Source organism: Drosophila subpulchrella, unplaced genomic scaffold, assembly GCF_014743375.2.
Source record: "Drosophila subpulchrella strain 33 F10 #4 breed RU33 unplaced genomic scaffold, RU_Dsub_v1.1 Primary Assembly Seq358, whole genome shotgun sequence".
In the NCBI taxonomy this organism is placed as follows: domain Eukaryota; kingdom Metazoa; phylum Arthropoda; class Insecta; order Diptera; family Drosophilidae; genus Drosophila; species Drosophila subpulchrella.
In genome coordinates, this window is record NW_023665580.1 from 353742 (window position 1) to 377499 (window position 23758).

Sequence of the window (23758 nt, forward strand, 5' to 3'; positions counted from 1 at the left end):
TCTTGTTCAAAATGAACTAATTAACCAATTGAAAGCCGCGAATTCTTCAAAGCAAATGGGACCAACATTTAACCAATATTTTTTAATGTCTTTTAATAAGTTGTGTGATCCACACAATCTGTAGAAGCTAATCCTCTACGTCTTCAGAATTTGCGGTTACTGAAGAATTAGTTTAAATATCAAACCACCAATTTGCCCAGTAACCTTTATCATTTGCTTTGAAGAATGCCCAAAGCAAAAATATCTTCTTCAAGGATGCAGAAGGCCAATATAACCATAATGTTTTCCAGGACACTTCTTTGCGTGAGAAATAATCATTGTTTTTGATTTTTTTTGTTTTGCTCATGAATAATGATTATTTTTGATTTTTATTAAAAAAAAATTATTAATTAAAATTATTATTAAAAAAATCAAAAATAATGAATATTTCTGAAATTTTTTTTTCATCAAAAATAATGATTATTTTTTGAGTTTTTAAGTAAAACTAATAATGATTACGGTCCCTGGCTATAAATCCCTATTTTTCTGTTTACAATTTTAATATAAATTTATTGTCTGTGATATTTTTCAAAAGTCAAAAGAAATTTTAGACCATAAGTTTATTCGGCAATATTGTTTACGATCCTTTAAAGAGTATGTTTCGAGGGCGGTGGCATCGATCTGATTTCGCATATAATCACGCGTTACCTGAAGGTAAGTTGTCGTAGCAGAGGTGCTGGAAAATGCAATCCATTTGAAATTTATTCACCTCAGGTCCCCCCATGCGCGGTGTTGATGGGTGATCCGACTGGGCCTTATGGAGATGATTCACTTCGTGGACGTCTTCTACCCCGGAAGCAAGTTGTCCGCCTTGGAGAGCTGTGGAGTCGCAGATCTGATCGTGACGTGTTACGGTAAGTGTTAGGCTTGGGCAAAAAAGGTCGTCAAGCTCTAAAAGTATGATTTTGGGACACAGTTATATTTAGTAGTTCATAGTTTTCGAGTGCCGTCTATTATTTCCTGTAAGGAAATTTGGTTTTCTTGAGCGTCAATGTGAGTGCTAACTCTGACAGGGACTCATACTTCCTGCTAAGTATTTTTTGGCTCGATAAAATGACAGCTTACCGATATTGGTTATACCCGTTACTCGTAGAGTCTAATGGTATACTAGATTCGTCGGAAAGTATGTAAGAGGTAAAAAAAGCGTTTCCGACCGTATAAAGCATAAGTATATATTTATCAGCAGGTTCACTAGCGGAGTCCATCTAGCCATGCCCGCTTGTCCGTCTGTACATCTGTCTGTCCGCCGGCTAGTGATGCTAGTCAAGAATATATGTAACAGGTAGGAGGAAGCATTTCCGACCCTAAAAATTATATATATATTCTTTATCAGGATCACTAACCGAGTCGAACTAGCTATGTCCTTCTGCCCCTCTGTCCGTCCGTCCGCACGTCTATTAAAGCTAGAAAGATGGGATTTGGCATGCAGATTTTAGAGGCTCTTGCGCAGCAAAAGTTTATTTTAGCAGGGTACCTCGCCCACTCCCACTCTTAAAACTGTCTAGCGCCCATATTTTACAAGTTTAAAAGTGTAAATTTTAATTAATGCTGAGAGTCGTACTTTTTTTCTAAAAGTAATGACAAGCTAAGTTAAACGGGCTTTGACATTGTCAGTTGCCGCTGCTGTCCGCTAGGTGTCGTGGCTTTGTCATGGTCTGTGGCATATGTGACGTGTGCCGCGCTTACAGAAAAGCATTTGTATTTTGTTTTTGAAAATTGAAACAGTAACGAATATCTGATTGTCAAAGCACTCGACCAAAGCGTTTTTCTCATTTTCTTACTTTTACCAAAAATTCTTTAGAACAAATTGACTTGTAAAAGATCAAAGTATTCAAGTTTGAAGAGGAGAATAACTATACTTTTCGGGCGGTGTATCACTTTTTTCGGTCAGACTATCGTATCAGATTTTTTTCGGTTACGTCTTTTTTTTTTATTAATTTATTTTTCATCAGTAAGGGATATCTGATTGTCAAAGCACTCAAATACAGCGATATTTTTTTTTTTTACTTTTACCACGAATTCTTTACGTTACGCCTTTTTTTTTATTAATTTATTTTTCATCAGTAAGGCATATCTGATTGTCAAAGCACTCAAATACAGCGATATTTTTTATACCCGTTACTCGTAGAGTAAAAGGGTATACTAGATTCGTCGGAAAGTATGTAACAGGCAGAAGGAAGCGTTTCCGACCCCATAAAGTATATATATTCTTGATCAGGATCACTAGCTGAGTCGATCTAGCCATGTCCGTCTGTCCGGAAGAACGCTGAGATCTTGGAAACTATAAGAGCTAGGCTATTGAGATTTGGCGTGCAGATTCCTGAGCTTCTTACGCAGCGCAGGTTTTTTTCAGTAGAGTGCCACGCCCTGTTTTACGCCCACAAACTTTAAAAATCGTAAATAAGAACGTGGATATCTCGGAAACTATCAAAGATAGAGAATTGGGATCTCAGATTTGGATTCCGTAGCCTTGTGCGCAGCGCAAGTTTGTTACGGGAATATGCCACGCCCACTCTAACGCCCACAAACCGCCCAAATCTGTGGCGCCTACAATTTTCATGCTGGATACAAAATTTTAACTGAACTGTATTGGTCTCGTCAATACCTACCCACTCTAACGCCCACAACGCTTAAATCTGTCTACCGCCGGTAGGTGGCGCATTTCAATCTCGCTTTGCTGCTTCCATATCTCCATTTTCCTTTGTTCCCTTTAACTGAGTAACGGGTATCTGATAGTCTAGGCACTCGACTACAGCGTTCTTCCTTGTTTCCATTACAAATTAGTTTATTTTCTTTTTTCTTAAAGAACAAATGGATACGTCCATCATGCCGTCGTCAAAATTTTAAACGGTGCTACGTCCAGACATGATCAGTCAAATGTATATTGTAAATACCATATATACCCGCATACATCAAATCAACGCAAGTCATCATCACCAATGCATATCAACTGGCATCAAAGGATTAAACTAAATATAAGTTAACTAAGATCAACCGGACTGAGAGTTAATGTCCGAATACTGAGCGCTGGCCAAATTGCTGGCACTGCAAATTCTGTTAGGGTTCGACCCCCTGATGACAAAAATGCCACTACAATTTTTTGAGTTTAATGTTATATAAGAATGAAGCAAATGAGTTAAAATATTAGTTTTTAATACCGGTATAGAAGTTGATGTGCAAATTAAATGGTAAAGATTGTTATAATTATTACATAGAACGCGAAAGGGCTCACGCAGACAAAAATTTGATGTACATCGTGGCAAATTTAGGGGATAATAATTTCGTGTTAGTCTAGCAGGGACATTGAAAGTTAGGCGGTTTACAAGTTCTACAGAATCAATATCACCTCTATTAAGATTTTGCATAAAAATAGTACCAAGCATTGTTCTACGATTTTCAAGTGTAGGTAAATTAAGCAATAGTAATCTACTCTGATAGGAAGGTAGCCTTACGTTTTGATCCCAGTTCAAACTACGAAGGGCAAAAAGAAAAAATTTTTTTTGTACGGTCAATACGGTCAATGTGCACTTGATATTGTGGACTCCAAACCGAAGAACAATATTCCAAAATAGGACGGACAAGGGATGTAAATAATAATTTGGTTGTAAAGGGGTCATCAAATTCATTTGACCAACGCTTTATAAACCCAAGAACACTCATGGCCTTGTTGACAGTGGACATTATGTGGCAGTCAAATTTAAGTTTTGGGTCCAGAAGAACGCCTAAGTCATTAACGGAATATATACGGTCGAGTGACGTATTTTGAAGAGAGTAACTAACAAAAGTAGGAGTACCCCTATAAAAAGTCATAACGTTGCATTTAAGGCAGTTCAATTTTAAAAGATTATACTCACACCATCCCTGAAAACAATCAATATCTGACTGTAAGTTGAAACCCGACGCTATATCGTTATATGATAAACAAAGCTTAACATCATCAGCATACATTAGTACACGATAATGTTTTATGGTAGAGGAAAGATCGTTAATAAACAAAGTAAATAGCAAAGGACCCAAATGACTACCCTGAGGCACTCCAGATGTCACGTAGATCAATTTTGAAACAGCGTTCTTGAATATAACCCTCTGAGTCCTACCATTCAAATAACTTGAAATCCAAGTTAATAGCTTACATGGAAACCCAAGCTGATTTAATTTGAATAATAGAAGAGAGTGGTTGACAGAGTCAAAGGCCTTACTAAAATCTGTATATATAACGTCAGTCTGCATTTTTTTCTTAAATCCATTAATTACAATAGATGACAATTCAAGAAAGTTGGTGGTGGTCGATCTTCGCTTAACAAAACCATGCTGACAAGGTGATATTAGCGAGGAACATAAATGTTGCAAATGAGAAGTAATAATACGTTCAAATGCTTTAGGAATTGCCGACAACTTGGAAATACCTCTATAATTCTGGGCATCCGCCTTCGCACCCTTTTTGTGAAGTGGAATGATAAAAGAGTCCTTCCAGATAGTAGGAAAAACTGATGATGAAATAGACAAATTAAAAAGTTTAAGAATCGGTTTACATATGGTTGACGCACAAAACTTAAGCACACACCCGGGGAGTCCATCTGGACCGGGAGAATAAGCTGGCGTTGTTGTTGCTAAGTCTCTTAAGAGAGAACTTTCCGTAATTTCAGGGGTAAAAATACAATTTGCCCTATTTAAGGGATTAGGGTAGTTAGAATTTGACCAAGCAGCCGAACTAAAAGTAGCTTGGAAAAACTCGGCAAATAAATCAGCAATTTCAGAATCCGTCGATGCCTCCATTGAGTTAAAACGTACAAATGAAGGCAATGTCGACGACTTACGCTTGGCATTAACAAAGTTATAAAACTGCTTCGGATCATTTCAAAATTCGAATTTACATCGACTTAAATACATAGAATAGCAATGACTATTGAGAACATTAAAGTCCGATCGAGCCACCACATATTTCGAAAAATCAGATGGCCCTCCCGAATTTTTATACTTTTTATAGGTGTTTGTTTTAAGGTTTTTAAGTCTTTGAAGCGCATTGGTAAACCAAGGAGGCCTGTTTAGCTTTGAAGGAAGCTTATCAGGAACGCATTCATTAAAAAAATTATTTAACACTATATAGAATGGTTCAGTGGCACTTTCAATATCCATACAATTGTACAAGTCTGTCCAATTATATTGAGAAATCATATCGTTAAGTTTTTTTATAGTCACATTTTCGAAAACATCTCATTTTAGTTTGAGGAACTAAAGGAGAGAGGGTATCAACGCATGCGAGGCAGATTGTCAATTCCATTGTTGAATGATATCGGTCTTCAGGTACAACAAGAGCGTCAATTTTAGATACCGTGACTTCAGACGGGTCTGAAACAAACACAAAATCTAGTTGTCTATTTAATGAATTCCGTATAAAGCTTACTTGCTGTAACGATAATTTTAAAAGACCATCTACAAAATCATGGACGGATAAGGGTATAGCGACAAGTGAGTCAGTAGGAGAAGACCAAGAGATATCAGGGAGATTAAAGTCACGCAAAACAATCAAAGGTCTCTGTTAGAAAGAAGGGATAGAACAGATTTTATGGCAGACAGATGGTGCTCATAAATTATTAAATCAGAGCCAGGTGGAATATAGGAACATGTAACAAAAATAGATATGGATTGCAAGGAAACTTTCACACTAACAAATTCAATTTCGTTATGGGTATCATAGTAAATTTTTTCAAATGTTAGGCTAGTGGTAACGGCAATCAGCACACCGCCTCCCCTACGTGAGGAGCGATCGGTCCTATAGGCATTAAAGTTATTTGACAGAACTTCAGAGTCAGATATCTCTGGTTTCAGCCAAGTTTCCGTAAAAGCCAAAATATCTGCAGTAAATGCAGAGGAGTCAGCATAAAGCTTGGGTAGCTTCATATTTAGTCCCCTAACATTTTGATAAGCCAATAATAAACTTTTTAGTTTTTTGGCGCAGTGGAAGGTCTGTTATTTGTTCTCGGTTTATTGGGAACAAATTCTTTTATTACTAAATCATCATTAAGCCAAAAGCTTTCAGAAAGTATTACCTTAAACACATCAGGCGGTGCAAGTATTTTAAAAGAGGATATACTACGAGCGAATGAAAATCGAAATTGTTCAACTAAAATATTCTCGGATGGGAATTTTTCACGTATAAATTCCAAAACATCCTCAGATGTGTGTGATGGGTGAATCTAGAAACAAATAATTGCTTCCTATTAGGAACAACTGACAGTTTCTTACGTCCTCCAGCAGCAGATTGAACCACACTAAGCTGAGAGCCAGAATCGGTGCCTACTGTACCTATAGGTAGACTAGATTTTCCGGAAGAACTTTGTTACAAAGCGCCAAAGATGTAACACAAATTCTAGTTACCATTTGAAGTCAAAGGGGTATTCCAGTCCGGCCTCATCATCATATTATTAAATCCATATCGCGGCTTGATAAAGAATTTTTTAGCCTAAAAAAAGTGTTAATAAAAAAAGAGAGCTTCACCGAAACAGGAAAAGCCGTTTTAGAATCAACCATGCCCTGGCATCTTCATCTGCTTTGTCGGAAGAAAGTGATGGCAATGTAACTGATGGCAGTGTAAGCGATGGCAACATAAGTGACAATAGCCATTCAGAAAAGGAGACCGATAATAAAGCTCAGGCAAAACGGCGAAGACTCGATATACCAATGGTGTCAAAGAAAAAAAACTTTATTACTCCAAAGCTGGAGTGTTTATATTTTGGAAGCAGCTGCAGAAGTTCGTGGTATACCTTTGGAGTCGCTGTCCATCAGCAGGACGAATATATTAAGGATTCAAAATCAGTTTCGAAAAGAAATATCGGAAAACATAAAAAATAACTTCGGCAAGTTAGTGCCAAGAACTTTAACCGTGCACTAGGACGGAAAGTTTGTTTCGCCTCAGAGTGAGTACAAAACAAAAAAAAAGGAAATTATTAAATTGTTTATATAATTATACTACTCAGATGCAAATGAAAAGCCAGTAGAACGACTCCCAATTTTAGTCACAGGAAACGGAGTAGAAAAACTTTAAGGTGGACCGGAAGTTCTGAACTCAACTGGTAAGGAGCAGGCAAAGGCAATTTCTGATGCTTTACACGACTGGGACTTACAGGACAATATCCAAGCGATTTGCTGTGACACAACAGCACCCAATACAGGGAGATTAAGGGGGGCTTGTGTGATATTGGAGCATCAGATAGACAGAGATTTGCTTTATTTCCCGTGCCGCCACTATATTTATGAGGCAAAGCTGCCAAAGGCAAGCACAAATGCGGACCTTCCTTTGTTCAAAAACTTCAATCTTTTTAAATCTTTTGAAGATGGTGCCCACTTCTTAAGATGCTGGAAGCACATCGAACCTAAAAAGACAAGTCTACTTCATTTCGCTGAACATCAGCTTGAACTTGGTCAAAAGCGAAATGATTACAAAAATTTCTTGGAACTATCGATTTTATTTATTAATGGAATGTCTGATAAAAGAGTCTAATCGATAAAAGCACCTGGAGGTCTTCACCAAGCCAGATGGATGGCAAGAGCAGTTTATGCCATTAAAATCCTCATGTTTAAAAGACAATTTAAAATCACCAATGACGAGCGCGAAGCTCTGAAAGACATTCCATTCAGCGAATGCAGGAATATGCAAAAATAGATTCGGTTATTTCAACGGTGGCAATTAAAGAAATGGCGATGCATCTCTGGTATCTGGCGTTTGAAGCAGCTTCCCTAGTGTTTTTTGACGATGATGTCCCCACAGAGGAGAAGGCATTAATGGTAAATGCCTTAGAAATAGCAGAACCGAGTCAGGCGACAAGAAATTCAATTTAAAAATCCAACAGTTTCTCGGTAATTTGTTGTTACGTACGCCCTCCCCTACAAAGATTAACAACTGTCTTAAGTTGAGGGTAGGGGCCCTAATGACTAACCACACTCCGATTGATAAGGGCAAAACAGCAAAAACAATTCGACAACTCATGGGTGTCGCGTGGCCAGAACAACGACCACGATCGACCTGCTCGTAACCGTACTCCAGTAAGGTTGCAAAGTGCTCCAGCCGGCCGTTGACTCCTAAAACAGGGGAAATAGAGAAACAGTAACCCTAGGTGGGAACACCTAGTTAATTTATCCAATATGGGGGGCTAGAGAAAGCTCTAGTCAGACTAGAAGTCAGACAGAAATTGTTCTGATCTCCCCCTGACAGTGGTCTAGAAGTACAACTCCCATCAACACAGACCACGACTGGAAGAAGGCTGGTGTCCAGAAGGATGTCTTGACGTTTCCCTAGGATCAACTTCGCTCAGGAGAGAGTCCTGATTACTGGTCCTGCGATCGACCACATTCTAGAGAAAATTAACCTGCAAAAATCCTGAAGGACGAAAAGAACTAGTGAACCAGGTGTATGGCCTAAGGACCCCAAGATGGGTAGCAAAACGTCCAAAGTGGCCGGCAGCACCGCCAATGTGATTAACACAGTAGAGATCGTTGACCACCAAGATGATATTCAAGATGTCAACAAGACCATGAAGCTCATCGTTGGATTACTCCTGGTTATAGTGATCCTTAAGGTTGTCATGCGCTGGAGAAAGTGGTGACCCACAATCGGAGCCTAGGCAGAGCAGTTGCAGTGAAGTGAAACAACAAAAAGACAATAAAGACAATAAAAGGCAAATAAACTGCATTCAAAGTTAACGAAAAGTGAATCGCCAAAAACAATTACAAACAATTTGCGAGTACATGCATTTCTGAATGCAAGTGTAAACAGAACCACCAAATACATACGTGAACAAGAAATTGGAGCTGCACCGACCAGCCCGAGCTCGAGCATTGGAACTGACGTGCGCCACAGTGGAACTCTCATACGATGCATACATACATACATATCTATACAGCGATAGTGTTATTTTTTTTGCGTAACGTAATTTTTTTGTTATGTTTTTGTAAACCGCCATCAAGTCTTGCACGTATATATATATATATATACCAATTATAAAATCTCCCAAAGCCCAGGATCCGGAGCGTCCAGATCTTATCCCCCAGGATTAAAAGGAGGGTAAGTTCGTCGGAACAAGGTTTCTTTCTTATAAATACATATATATATATCCGTGCACCATGATTACTTCAGAAGCTTTAGCAAAAACTATAGACAATGATCCACAGTTTAACGTAAGAATCCTATACTTGTTATCAAAAGCAACCCTACCAATAACAGTGAATGAATTGGAGTACTTATATATTGAGACCTTCCGTCTAGATTTTTCACCACTTGCCCACTGTAATAAGACCGAAAAGGCAATCATTATCTCTACCGTTCCAATGGTCATTGTCCTCTCCCGATTAGATAAGAATTTATTTTTGGGCAATGTTAATACTTTCCTAGTTAAGACAAAGAATTAATCTGTTAGGAATTCATTTAATAATATCCATATATAATAATTGTTTCATATATATGTAAGATATTATTAGATACGGTTTATTAATATTATTTCGCGGTGCGCAGGTAATGACAAGAACAATTGGCTTTTAATTAACTGCTGGATAAATGCTGCTGCTTTCTGCTGATTTTCCACACACGTTCGGCTGGTTCAATTCTCTCCTGCTTACTAGGCTGTTCGGCTGCTACTTCCACTTCTTCTGCTCCTTCTGCTGTTACTCTGCTGTACGACTTCTGCTGCTGTTACTCTGCTGTTGTTAACCTGCTGTTGTTAGCCAGTGTTCCTTTAGCAGATCTGCTTGCCTACTCTCTGTTACATTCGGTCATCCTGATCAGTCATCAGTCCCTGAGGACCATGCCTCCTCGTTGTTTACAGCGAAACTCCAAAGTTTCATGTTATCATTGCTCGTGCTCGTATTTTGGGGTCCCTCGACATTATAGCGTTCACCTCGTTTCACTTCTGTTATTTCGTATGGACCTAAGAATTCGCTAGCCATCTTTCTCCCAGCTACGAATTGCGTTCTACGGATGGCGACGAGATCTCCAACTTTGTATCCGTACTCGCATTTTCGCTTTTCATCAAATTGTTCCTTATATTTTTTCTGGGCCTGCTGAATATTATCTTTTGCTTCTTGTCGCATCTTCTTTCTTTCGTCATCAAAGTTATCAACCATCTCCTTTTCTATTAGTTCAAGTATGTCGCTATCTGGTCTACAAAGCATTTTTATCCCGATCAGCAGCTCAAATGGAGAACGCTTTATAGATTCATGAACTGTGCCATTGATAGCCATCTGAACTCGAGGTACAATTTTATACCATCTTCCAGGTTCCTCCGACGACAACTTTGATATAATGCTCAGGATGGATCGGTTTACGCGTTCTATTTGTCCATTGCCTCTTGGAACTCCTGTGGTGCCCCAAACGTGTTCGATGTTTTCTTCCTTCACAAATTCCTCAAAGCTAGACGACGTAAATGCTGATCCGCGATCGCTTACTATACGAGCCGGACTACCAAAGATGTCCGACCATTCCCGTAACTTCTTGAGGACTTCGTCTGCACCTGTTTTTGTAGGATACATCCATACGAACTTGCTAAAGCTGTCAACCATCGCGTAGATGTACTTGTAGTGCCTTGAAGTAGCATCCATTGGTCCCAGATGGTCTACGTGTATAGTATGAAGCGGCTCTGATCCTTTGTCGATTTGATGCAAAAATCCTTCTTTTTTGCCGAGCTTTTTGTTGTAGATTATACATTTCATACAGTTTCCTAGGATCTTCAGTACTTTCCCTTCTAGATGTGGTATCCAATAACTCTGCTGTATGGAATGCATTGTTTTTAGTACGGCAAAGTGGCCTGCGTTGTGTGCCTCTGTTATTATCTCTCTCTCCAGCGATTTCGGTATTGCTAACAGATCCGTTCCCTGCACAACCTTGAACACCAGACCAGCCTTTAATTTAAAGTTGTCGTATGGTTTACTTTTCAGGAGAGAATTGAACCAGCCGAACGTGTGAGGAAAATCAGCAGAAAGCAGCAGCATTTATCCAGCAGTTAATTAAAAGCCAATCGTTCTTGTCATTACCTGAGCACCGCGAAATAATATTAATAAACCGTATCTAATAATATCTTACATATATATGAAACAATTATTATATATGGATATTATTAAATGAATTCCTAACAGATTAATTCTGTGAGCTCCGACGATATTATCATGACATCAATTGGGTATCGACTCAGGCAATCCACGTGCTTCAGCCGCTCTCCTGGTCTGTGTTCCACCTCAAAACTGTAGTCCTGCAGTTACAGTACCCATTGGGCTACCTCTCGCGGAACGTCCTTCTTGCTTAACGTTTGTTTAAAAGCGGCGCAATCAGTTACAATCTTGAAGTTGGTACCGAGTATGTACTGACGGAATTTTTTGCATGCGAGAAAAATAGCTTTGGCTTCTTGTATATAGCTATGCTGTCGTGCTTCAGACTCCGAGGTTTTCTTGCTCCAGAAAAAGACCGGATGCAATTGTCCTTCATGCCACTGTAACAGCGTAGCTGCGAACCCATCCTTCGACGCGTCGGTGTGTATCTCGGTTTTTGCATCCCTGCGGTAGAGTCTTAGCACCGGCTCGCTCACCAATGCTGCCTTTAATATGGCGACCGCCTGCTGCTCGTCCAGACCCATTTTAAATTTAACGTCTTTTCGCAGCAAATTCGTTAATGGTTTTGCGATCAGTGAATATCTCCTCATCAGAGGAGAAAACTGATATCCTTCCGGCGTCGACCTCATTGTGAATTGGGATATAAAGTCATATCCCAGCAGCAAATCGCATCCGATGGCATGATTGGCCACCACAAGAAGCTTGTGTGCCAGACACATTCCGTCGATCTCCACTTCTGCCATAAACTGACCAGCGGAGCGTGTGATGTTGTTTCCAAGTCCTCTTAAAGTTACACAGCTTGGCTGCAAGAAGACGCTACCCATTTTCTCAAACACGGACATTTTTAATAGGGTAACATCTGCACCTGTGTCTATGAGCCCCTTGACTTGCACATCGTTGATTTTGAAAGACTTAAGGCGTTTCTCCTCGTATGCTACGTTTACGGCAGCCGTACCAGGGCAATCTTTCGACATGTGACCACTCTGATTGCAGCGGAAGCACTTTAATGCAGCTCGGCAATCCCTGCGTAGATGTTCTTGGGATCCACAATTGTAGCAGTGCTGTTTCCTCACATAGCTGTGTGCTCGGGCTTCCCTGCAAGCGGCTGTGACTCTTTCTTCTTCACCATCAGATTCTCATCGATCTGACGCGTTCGTTCGTAGATTTCGTATTTCTCTCTTAGCTGCTTGTAAGAACTGCATCCATACAGGGTGTACTTGTAATCCGTTTTAATCCCTAATCCATCGGCAATGTACCGAATTACCGACTCCGTGTCCAATGTCCCACGAGCAGCGATGCGTTTCATCTGTAGCATGTATTCGTGAAAGCTTTCATTGCTTGCTTTCACTCGCACAGACAGCTGATTGTGAATTTGGGCACTGCATAAACGATCGCACTCGAATTCCGTTATAAGTTGGTGTCGCAGCTGGCTGTACTCTTACACTTCTGTAGACTCCAGAAAAAGAGCGGCTGTACGTGTCATTTTGGCACGAGCTTGTACGTATTTCTGTTTGTCGTTAAGCCCATATGCTTCAGCGTTTAATTCGAAGTTATTAAACCACTGCTGCACTGAAATATTTTCTCCACTAAACTCAGGAATTGTTTTTGCAAAATTTTCCACTACCAGCTTCGCATCATTTTTTTTGTCAATTTCATCGGCGCTAATTTTTAACGTGAGAAGCTTAACTAGATCTTGGAGCGTCTGTGTGTTTTCTTCTAGGACGTTTGTGTCGTTTCGGCGATTGTTTCCACCTGTCCCTGATCCACTTGGGCCCTCGTATTTTTCCATTTTCTCATCTGGTGGTTCCTTTTCATTTGGCATAATAATTCTGTTGCGCAATACCTTTACCGGTAGCCTGCTTAAAAATACGGTTTTCTTTTTCTGATCTTCTATCCTCTGGGTTGTTGTCTCGTTTCCTTTGCTGGCGGCTTTTGAGGTATGCGGCATCAAACTGTATTTTTGTCTGCAGCTTGCGCATTCTCACTTTTCACTGGCAATCCGCGACTGGTTGAGCCCTTAAATGTAAGATATTATTAGATACGGCTTATTAATATTATTTCGCGGTGCGCAGGTAATGACAAGAACAATTGGCTTTTAATTAACTGCTGGATAAACGCTGCTGCTTTCTGCTGATTTTCCACACACGTTCGGCTGGTTCAATTCTCTCCTGCTTACTAGGCTGCTCGGCTGCTACTTCCACTTCTTCTGCTCCTTCTGCTGTTACTCTGCTGTACGACTTCTGCTGCTGTTACTCTGCTGTTGTTAACCTGCTGTTGTTAACCTGCTGTTGTTAACCAGTGTGCCTTTAGCAGATCTGCTTGCCTACTCTCTGTTACATATATAATCATTTAGATATACTTCTCCTTTTTATACTTTTTTTTACATTTTTTATACATAATAATTAAATGTTAACTTTTCAGTGGCGAGTATCAGCCTTGTAATTGTATGCACAATTGCAAGCGCCCTCTGAGCGACGTTTGTAGTCGTGAATAATCAGCATTTTGCTGATGTGTGCACCTTCACAGGTGGTAAAGTCGATACTCTCCGCTAATACAATAGTTGTCAATTAATTTAATCCCTATATGATTTAGCCAATATTGTGTTACTCAACCCCGGCACACGCCGACATAAATATTATTTAATAATTTTATAATGTGAAAAAGAATTCGAAACCATGGTGTGCTTGAGCGAGAAGTGGAGTAGGTCAAGAACAATGACATAACTTTTGACGGACAACCTTGACAATTAGAGGTGTCAAAACATCAATGAAAACATCGATGCATCGATGCATCGGCAAAGGAAAGGTACGTAAAAGAGCAGATTTTTTTTTCATTTTTTCTATTATAATATTAAAGTTCTTCTTTTGCTGTCTACTTTACTTGTCACATATAAGCATAAATGTATGTATATTTTGTGTATAAGTGAAGATACACTTACAGTTATTGGTGTTTATTTAAAACACACATGTTAAATGCAACTTAAATCATTGCAAATTACTAAAAACAAAACCAACAAAAACAAAAATTAAAAACAATAAGAAAAAAGCAAAAACATTAACAATAACGTAAAATTATGTGTGTGGTGTGTCTGTGTGCGAGCCCGCTGTTGGTTTTCGGCGATCGCCAACGGTTTTTTAAGTGCAATTTGGTCAAACTTTAAAAATTTCTCCTGGCTAAACTAAGCGCGTCCCCAAAATAATGTTTACATCAAAATTCATGATTCATCGCCCTCTAAATATGGATTTTTGTTAATTCGTCGGGTCGTTCCGGCCCGACTATTTAAGAATTACCAAAATTTAATTTTAATTTTTTAAAACATCCATGTTTCATCGATGTTTTGGGTGAAAAACATCAAAAACATCGATGTCTCAATACATCGATGTTTTGACACCTCTATTGACAATAGGGGATCGTATTGCGCGGCCCGCGACGATCCATTGGCACACGAATGTGTGAAGGGGAGGGGCCATATTCCCAAAACACAGCCCGATCGTATTGCGATCAACCGACAGCTAAGCTTGTGGGGCAGTGTGGACTGACGACTGACGAACTTTATGACAAATATTATTTTCCAGGCACTTTTAATATTTATTCTCGTTATGTTGGAGAGGAGAGAGGCTTACCAAGATCCCACGACCCGAATACGACGTAGCTTATGCCGGCAAATGGTGCCAGAATATCGGACGCCTCTCCCTCGGCCTAAGTCCCTGTCAAGACTCGGGCACTAATATGCCCACGTAACATTGTTTTTATACCCGTTACTCGTAGAGTAAAAGGGTATACTAGATTCGTCGGAAAGTATGTAACAGGCAGATGGAAGCGTTTCCGACCCCATAAAGTATATATATTCTTGATCAGGATCACTAGCCGAGTCGATCTAGCCATGTCCGTCTGTCCGTCTGTCCGTCTGTCCGTCTGTCCGTCTGTCCGTCTGTCCGTCTGTCCGTCTGTCCGTCTGTCCGTCTGACCGTCTGACCGTCTGTCCGTCTGTCCGTCTGTCTGTCTGTCCGGATGAACGCTAAGATCTCGGAAACTATAAGAGCTAGGCTATTGAGATTTGGCGTGCAGATTCCTGAGCTTCTTATGCAGCGCAAGTTTTTTTCAGCAGAGTGCCACGCCCACTTTAACGCCCACAAACCGCCCAAAATTGTGGCTCCTACAGTTTTGATGCTAGAGAAAAAATTTTAACTGAAATGTATTGCTCTCGGCAATACCTATCGATTGACCCAAAAAAAAGTTTGCCACGCCCACTTTAACGCCCACAAACCGCCCACAAACTTCAAAAAACCGTAAGTATGAAAGTGAATATCTCGGAAACTATCAAAGATAGAGAATTGAGATCTCAGATTTAGATTCCGTAGCCTTGTGCGCAGCGCAAGTTTGTTACGCAAATATGCCACGCCCACTCTAACGCCCACAAACCGCCCAAGCCTGTAGCACACACAATTTTCATGCTAGATAAAAAATTTTAACTGAACCGTATTGGTCTCGTCAATACCTATCGATTGACTCAAAAAAAAAATTCCCCGCCCACTCTAACGCCCATAACGCTTAAATCTGTCTACCGCCGGTAGGTGACGGACTTAAATTTCGCTTTGCTGCTTGCATATTTCCATTTCCCTTTGGTCCCTTAAGCTGAGTAACGGGTATCTGATAGTCGAGGTACTCGACTATAGCGTTCTCTCTTGTTTTAAATTGCGTATATAATATATTAATGCATTACTCACAGAAAAGAAAATGTCCTCGTTTATTTCAAGGAAAAGCCTTAGCTTCTTTTACTGTTGGGAGCTGTCAACTAGCTTTCTGCAAATTCATCCCTCATCCTGGTTCATGGAAGATGATTATTAAAGAAATCTGGAAATAGTCAATTCTTTTTGCGTCGTAAACGATGCAGCCGAGCGAGCAGTTCAAGCCATGGAATTATATAATGGCAAGGTGACGAAGAACAAGGACCAAACGCAATACGTTCTTCAGTGCGTCGAGCACCACTGAATAGTCTATCCTAATTGTGACAGAATAACACTTTCTGATCAATTTTAAGGATCAGCACAACGTGAACCGTCAACCAAGACGACAGTGGGAAATAACAGGTCCCCCACAACAGCGAAACATTAAAGTTTTCCGATTTGTTCCAATCGGATATAATGCATTTTCTTGGGTCACGGATAGTCGCGCCATATAAATTTGGTGCAACGTTAACGAAGCGAGCAAACGACAGAAAGAGTTCCCTACAATACTTATGCTTATGCTATTTCGTTTTTAAATAATAAATAAACATATATAATTGAATATTGCCTTCTTTGTCCTTCCTTATTTGGGTATATAGGTGTTTACAGAAGGTACATTTATGAAACGTTTTTTTTTTCAAAAATAAAAAAAATTATTTGCGAAATATTTTAAATGACTTATTATGCAACTCGAAGGTTTTAATACCTTATTGTCAATATTTTCAAAAATTAAATCCAATTCGATCTTGTACGACCATGTAAATTCTGGTATTAGCAACTAGAAAAGTTTTTCAATTTTTAAACTTTTAAAGTAGTTCGGAAAGGTGACAAACGAACTTGAGAACTAAAACCAAGTCAAGGCCACCCATATGAAAATAATATATTTGATCAAGGGCAACAGTGCGTATGAGTTATAAACTTTAAAACCAATTCGCGGACCCTAAAACGCGTTTTTTTTTTTAATTTCTTTTGGTATACATTAAATTGGCGGGTGAGAGTAGGACCTTAAAAATGTCCATACAATCGTGGACACTGTCCACCATATATAGAAAATGTATTTTTTCAACAGAGCTCCACCTCAACGAATCTAAAGAGTCCATTCTAGTTAACACTAACCAGTTGACTCCAGGGATTGTGTATAGTTGCATCTAGCTAGTGGAGAGAATCTAAGTATAATACTAATTGGACTGCGTAGACATCACAATTTAATATTACATTAAATTAAAGCTGACTAGTTATGTGGGTTGTTTCTTTGTTTTTGTATTTTTGTAAAATCTCTCAGTATAAAAACAAGGGAGAACGCGTTCGAGAAGGCACCACCCTACAGAACCAAACTTGCGTTGCGAAAGAATCTCCAGAATCTACATCGACTTTCTAATATCGACTTTCTAGCTTTTATAGTTTCAAGATATTAGCGTTCATACGGACGATTTCGTGAAGCATGGCAATATTTGTTTTAATAATTGACAAAATATACATATACAATCAAATAAAAAGTTTTTTTTTAGAGTTTTTTTTAGACGTGGGTTTGTCAATCTGGCAACACGGTTTTTGCCGGTTTTCATTTAATTTATGCTCAGATTAGTTTTCCATTCCAAAGGAACAACGTTTGGAAATCGTGCAATAATCAGCGACTTACATGACATTTTATTCGGGAATAAGGCTCCAATATCGCGTGATTTAACACCACCATTTTTAAAACGTGATGGTAAACCCGCATCTTATATTAAAGTTAAGTTCTTGCCCACAACATTAAATAACATGCGTTTTATTTCTGAATATCGCCAATAAATGAAGGAAGAACGCTTTAGTCGAGTAACTAGACTATCAGATACCCGTTACTCAGCTAAAGGGACCAAAGGAAAATGGAGATATGCAAGCAGCAAAGCGAGATTGAAATGCGGCACCTACCGGCGGTAGACAGATTTAAGCGTTGTGGGCGTTAGAATGGGCGTAGCAAATTTTGGGTCAATCAATAGGTATTGACGAGACCAATACATTTGAATTAAAATTTTGTATCTAGCATGAAAATTGTGGGCGCCACAGGCTTGGGCGGTTTGTGGGCGTGGCATATTCGCGTAACAAACTTGCGCTGCGCTCAAGCATACGGAATCTAAATCTGAAATCCCATTTCTCTATCTTTGATCTTTTCCGAGATATCCACGTTCTTACTTACGATTTTTTGAAGTTTGTGGGCGGTTTGTGGGCGTTAAAGTGGGCGTGGCACTCTGCTGAAACAAACTTGCGCTGCGTAAGAAACTCTGGAATCTGCACATTAAGTCTTAATAGCTCTTATAGTTTTCGAGATCTCAGCGTTCACCCGGACGGACAGACAGACGGACAGACGGACATGGCTAGATCGACTCGGCTAGTGATCCTGATCAAGAATATATATACTTTATGGGGTCGGAAACGCTTTCTTCTGCCTGTTACATACTTTCCGACGAATCTAGTATATCCTTTTACTCTACGAGTAACGGGTATAAAAACTCGACCGCTGATATAAGATCTAGTTATTGCAAAATGTTCTTATATAATCAGGGGTGTCACAGCAACCGTCGACGGTTTTGGGGACGGTTGGCTTGGAAATTGATTTTGAGGATATTTTTATAACCTTGCTAGGGTATTATGATTTCAGTCAGAAGTTTATAGTGCAGTGAAGGAGACGTTTTCGACCCCATAAAGTATATATATTCTTGATCAGCATCACTAGACGAGTCGATCTAGCCATGGCCGTCTGTCCGACCGTTTCTACGCAAACTAGTCTCTCAGTTTTAAAGCTATCTGGCTGAAACTTTCACAAAAGTCTTCTTTCTTTGCAGGTAGTAAGTTGGAACCAACCGGATTGGACAACTATATCTCATAGCTCCCATAGGAATAATCGGAAAAAAATCTAAAAAAAATATATCTTTTGTGATTTTTAACATATAACCTTGGAAATAACATTTTTTAGTTAGTTCTGAATTTTGAATTTAATTTTATTAAAATCGGACGACTATATCATATAGCTGCCATAGGATCGATCGGAAAATTGGTGGGAAAATAAAATGAAACAAATTATAGCTTCGGTGTTTTTTGACATATTATCTTATACTACTGGGAATATCATTTTTTGTGTACATATGAATTTCGAATTAAATTTAATAATTATAACTGCAAGGGTACTCAAACTTCGGCTTGCCGAAGTTAACTTCCTTTCTTGTTTTTTAGTCTATTTGGTTGCTTTTAACTTTATTTTTTGACCGCTCTCTGTAAAACCAACTTTTCCGGGGAAATTAGGTTGGAAGAGATTTGTTACACCCCTGTATATATGGGATCGGATAGTAACACACAAAGTACTTAGTAATGTATTATACTTGAAAACTATCAGATACTCCTTTGCAATCCCTTTAACTGATAGTCGAGTCCATCGACTAAAGCGTTCTCTCTAGTTTTCATATTAAGGCTAATATGACATTCATTTCATTCTGTCGAATCATTATGTACAATGTAAAGAAGGCAACGAAGACGTGGACACATGAATTATACAAACCAGCGAATTCTTCTGCTAACTCCAAAGAGCCAATCCTTCAGCTTGGCATGGTTGGAGGAAATTTTCCATAAAAATATGATTAGATATGAATAATAAAATAAGTGCAACTATTCGGGCTGGGTGTTACACTGAGAGAATGACGAATGATAGTGGTGGTCTTGCCTTCTCTCGTAAGTGCCCTTTGCCATCAAAATCTTATTAAAAACAAGAAAGGAATTCAACTTCGGCAAGCCGAAGTTTGTATACCCTTGCATTTATAAGAAGTAATCGATGTTAATAACAACATGTTATATTTTTAAGGATTGTTGTTAGCCTTTGGTGATATTTGTATTAAATTAAGTTCGTAATGCTGAAAAGTTAAAATATTTTATATCCCAGAGTAAAAGAAACTACGATCAAAATCAACAATGCAAAATTTTTTTAAAAATAATTATTTCATTATTTCTCTGACAGTTTCTTTGACAGCTATATGTTAGAGTCGTCACGTGGAGACACTTCTTCTCCCAAAACTTCTCGACCACTCTCTCCCTAAGCGCTTGGATAGGAGTACGGATACGAACGTTAGGCTCGATTTTGAGGACCACCTTCAGCTTGGTCGTCTCGTCGGCCTTGGAACGAACTGTCGCCGTTCGTCACCCACGTTCGTCGTCGGCAAGCGAAAAGCGGAGGCCAAGGAAGCGTCAATGGAGCTCGTCTTCTTACCGGTCTCGACGATCACTAGGGCGGTCGGGATGACGTTGGCGCTTTGACGCTGGAGAAGTGCCGTAAGCGATGGAGCTGGTGTCGAGGATGCTAAGTGCGGTGGAGGGGCGAGCGTCTCGCGAGTTGGCGGATCTTGCCGGCGCGAATGCTGCTGAGAAGCGGCCCGTTGCTGAGAACCGTACTATTTCCGGGAAGCGTGCTCAGGCATACGAAGCAGTGGGGAGCAGGTTCTTGTCGCACGTTTTGCACCGGCCACCGCTACGGCAGATTCCTGCGGCTGCCGGAAAAGCGGAGTCTATTCTAGCGAGTCGTCACTCATTTGAGGGCAGATTGTCGACCTTGATGACGACAATGTCGCCGATGTGAATATTTTCTGTGGGAAATTTCCACATGTTGCGCTTGTGGAGCTCTTTAAGGTTCTCAACCTTCCATCGATCGCGGAATTGATGAAGGAGAGCCTGTAAGTATTGCCACCGACTTATAATGTATTTGGATTCTCCCTTTACTTTGGGTTTTACTATGGACATAAGAGGTCCGTAGACAAGAAAGTGCCCTGGTGTCAACGCTAGCACATCGGTAAGATCCTCCGACATGGCAGATAGCGGTCTGGAATTTGAACAAGCTTCGATCTTTGCTAGGAGGGTCGAAAGCTCTTCAAACGTATATTTTCGCGTAGCTGTGGACTTATACAATAAAGTCGTGGAGCTCTTGACACCATCTTCCCAAAGGACTCCTATATGAAGAGCCCCAGGACGAAAAATTGCCAGTTGAGCTGCTGATAGTCATACGCATGAGTCACAGACTTCTTAACGGATTGCAGAAAGTCTCGGGAAAGCAAGTTGGCAGCGCCGACGAAGGTCTTTCCATTGTCGGTCTGAACTTGGCGAGGGCACCCTCTTCTGGATACGAACTGAGCAAAGGCGGCAAAAATGTCTCAGTCGTTAAGTCGGATGTAGGCTTTAGATGGATGTCCTTCGTAAAAAAAACAAGAAAACCAAAACATACCCCTTTGTAATGAGACAAGCTCTTTCGGTGTAACTATTTGTATCAAAAGGCCTGGCGTAATCCATCCATGTGTACGTAAATGGACGTGAAAATGACACGCGCTCTTTTGGCAAACTTACTATCATCTGGACTTGAAATCTCTTTTTGTGGATAACGCAGACCTGGCCGGAGTTAATGACTGCCTTCACCAAGTTCTTGATTCTCGGTTCCCAGTATCTGGACCGGTGATATGTACCACTAACTAGTTACCGCCAGTTAATGTTATTAAATGTGTACTTTTTACCGGAAGCCGAGAGAGTAATCATTCGTAAGGGGGATTATGGGATGTCGTTCACCATAACGCAAAATTTCAGAGGTCGTTACGCGGCTGCTTGCCCCAATTATTCCTTTCCCATCTTAAAAGGGGTTCAAGGGGAGAATTGAACTTGTCGCGGACACAGGACGATATTCATCAGCAAAATATCTCCGCTGAGCGCAAATCGTCATGAGCTGTTCAGCGGCGGCCACTTCCTGGGCCTCCAGACGGACTTTTGAAGGCGGCGATTATTTTCGACATTGCTGGACAAATCGATGGATATACCCGAGGATCCGCAATACTCTGCATAACTTAAAAAGCTTTGACTTCACGCTTTTCTACCACGGACCCCGAAAAGTCGGTGCCCTGGATAGGCCATTGATTGCGTGGCCGTTGCTGCCAAGTGGGTCGATGCGATTAAATCGGGTTATCCACCAGCTCTTGAAGGGCCAAATCAGCTGGATTATGTTAGGACTAAACGAGAAACCAGTTGGCTGCCTCTGTGAACTCGGTGATCTTCGTAACCCTGTTGGCAACGAACGTTGTCTAATGACACGCTGGTATGGCTAACCATGCCAGCACAATCGTGGGATCGGTCCAGCAATGGAGTTTCGGGGTCAGCCTCGGCATACTAGGAAGGATGGCTTCGCCAATTTTGGACATCAGTAGAGCTCCACACAGCTCCAGCCTAGGAAATGGCACGGTTTTGAGTGGCGCCACGCGCGTCTTGATCATGAATAAGTGCAGTATCGACGCATGCCCCATCTCTCATAGATCTTATCTCCGTATGCTTAAGGAAGTTTGTGGTCAGAAAATGGTCGCCTTGGATATGAGCTAAAATTTCTTTGTGGTTGGAGGAACAATTTCTTAATGGAAAGGCCGCGGAATCTTGGGAACTTTGTAGCTCACGATCAATGGGCTGCGCGTCCTCTGCGGAGTCAGCTCCCAAAAGGACATGGTCTTCATACATGACGTTGCTCGCTCTTGGACGGCTGAGCTGCACCTCAGTCGCCAGCTGTTGCAAATCTCGAATCACCAGGAACGGCGCACAATTGACTCCAAAACTTACCGTGTGTAATTACAAAATCTCGAATGTATCTTTTTTAATTTTTTATTAATTCGTTTACAGATTTCGAGTCCTTAACTGGCTACTTTAATAGGTCTTAGCTAATTACTAAAACTAGATAAATGCATGAGCAAGGCTTTTTTATTAATATCCCTAGACAAACTTGGGTCCAAACGCATGCTATGTGGCAAACTGTTGAATAAATGCAAGGCCCTACAAATGGGCTCATTTAGACCGTAATTCGTTCTGTGCATAGGTAGAATTGGTTCAATTGTTTTTAGAGTCCTCCTAGGTTCGGACAGATTAATACTGCTTAGCAAGGCAAAGAAATCAATTTCGCCACCAAGTAAGTCGAGTACGAAGAGCAACACAATTAGATTTCTTCGATCTTGAAGTGAGGACTGATGCACAAGACAACATTTAGCGGTATAAGAAGGAGTAGGATCGGTGAAATGGAGACTTTGCTGGGCAAATCGCAAGATAAGCTGTTGGACTCGCTCAACGCGACGGATATGAACGACTCCAGTCGGGTTCCAAACAAATGCTGCGTATTCTAATTTGGAACCAACAAAAGAAGAGAATAAGCTAAGCTTAATATATGGGTCAGAAAAATGTGTTGCATTGCGCTTAATTAATCCCTACGTTGCGTATGCTTTAGGAATTATGTAGTTGATGTGTACAATAAACAGAAATTTAGAATTGAAAACAATTCCTAAGTCTAGGCACTCGCTTTTTGTGGCAAGCAGATGATTATAAATAGAATACGATAACATTATTAATTTGTTTGCTGTATTTTACTAAAAAGCATCTTAACGGCAAACGACACAGTCGCAAAAGTAACGGACCTATTCGTCACTCTCTTTCGCACATCTCGACGCTTGTGTGTGTGCATGGACCGCGCGAAGCTGACTCTTTGCCACATTCACCGCGTCGTCTTCGTTCGTCGTTGTTACCACAACTTGATCTCGTTTTCGCATTCGCAAACCTTCAACGCAACAATGTCAACGGATATATTGGAAACTCTTAAACGCCAGCGCTCAAACATTAAGCGAAATATTACTCGCATTAAAGGAATGGTCGATACCCAGGAAGAGGACGAGAAAAAATCGCCAGCTTCATTGCCGTTTGGGAATATTAGAGTCATATTTTAAGCAAGCCCTTTTAGTGCAGTCGGAGATTGAAGACCTAGATTCAGCAGATAATGGACGTGCGCACTTGGAGGACAGTTACGTAACCACCAAACTGACAATTCAAACCCTTCTCGGAGAGGAATTCCACAGGACAGTCTTCGACCACAC

The 23758-nt window shown here is 40.4% G+C and overlaps 1 long non-coding RNA gene across 1 annotated transcript; it reads left to right on the forward strand.

Moving 5' to 3' along the window:
- Positions 1–597: 597 nt before the first annotated feature.
- Positions 598–16329, forward strand: LOC119561535. Its single transcript, XR_005221289.1, has 3 exons — positions 598–693; positions 754–893; positions 15891–16329. It is a non-coding gene; the product is annotated as an uncharacterized LOC119561535 (long non-coding RNA).
- Positions 16330–23758: the final 7429 nt, after the last annotated feature.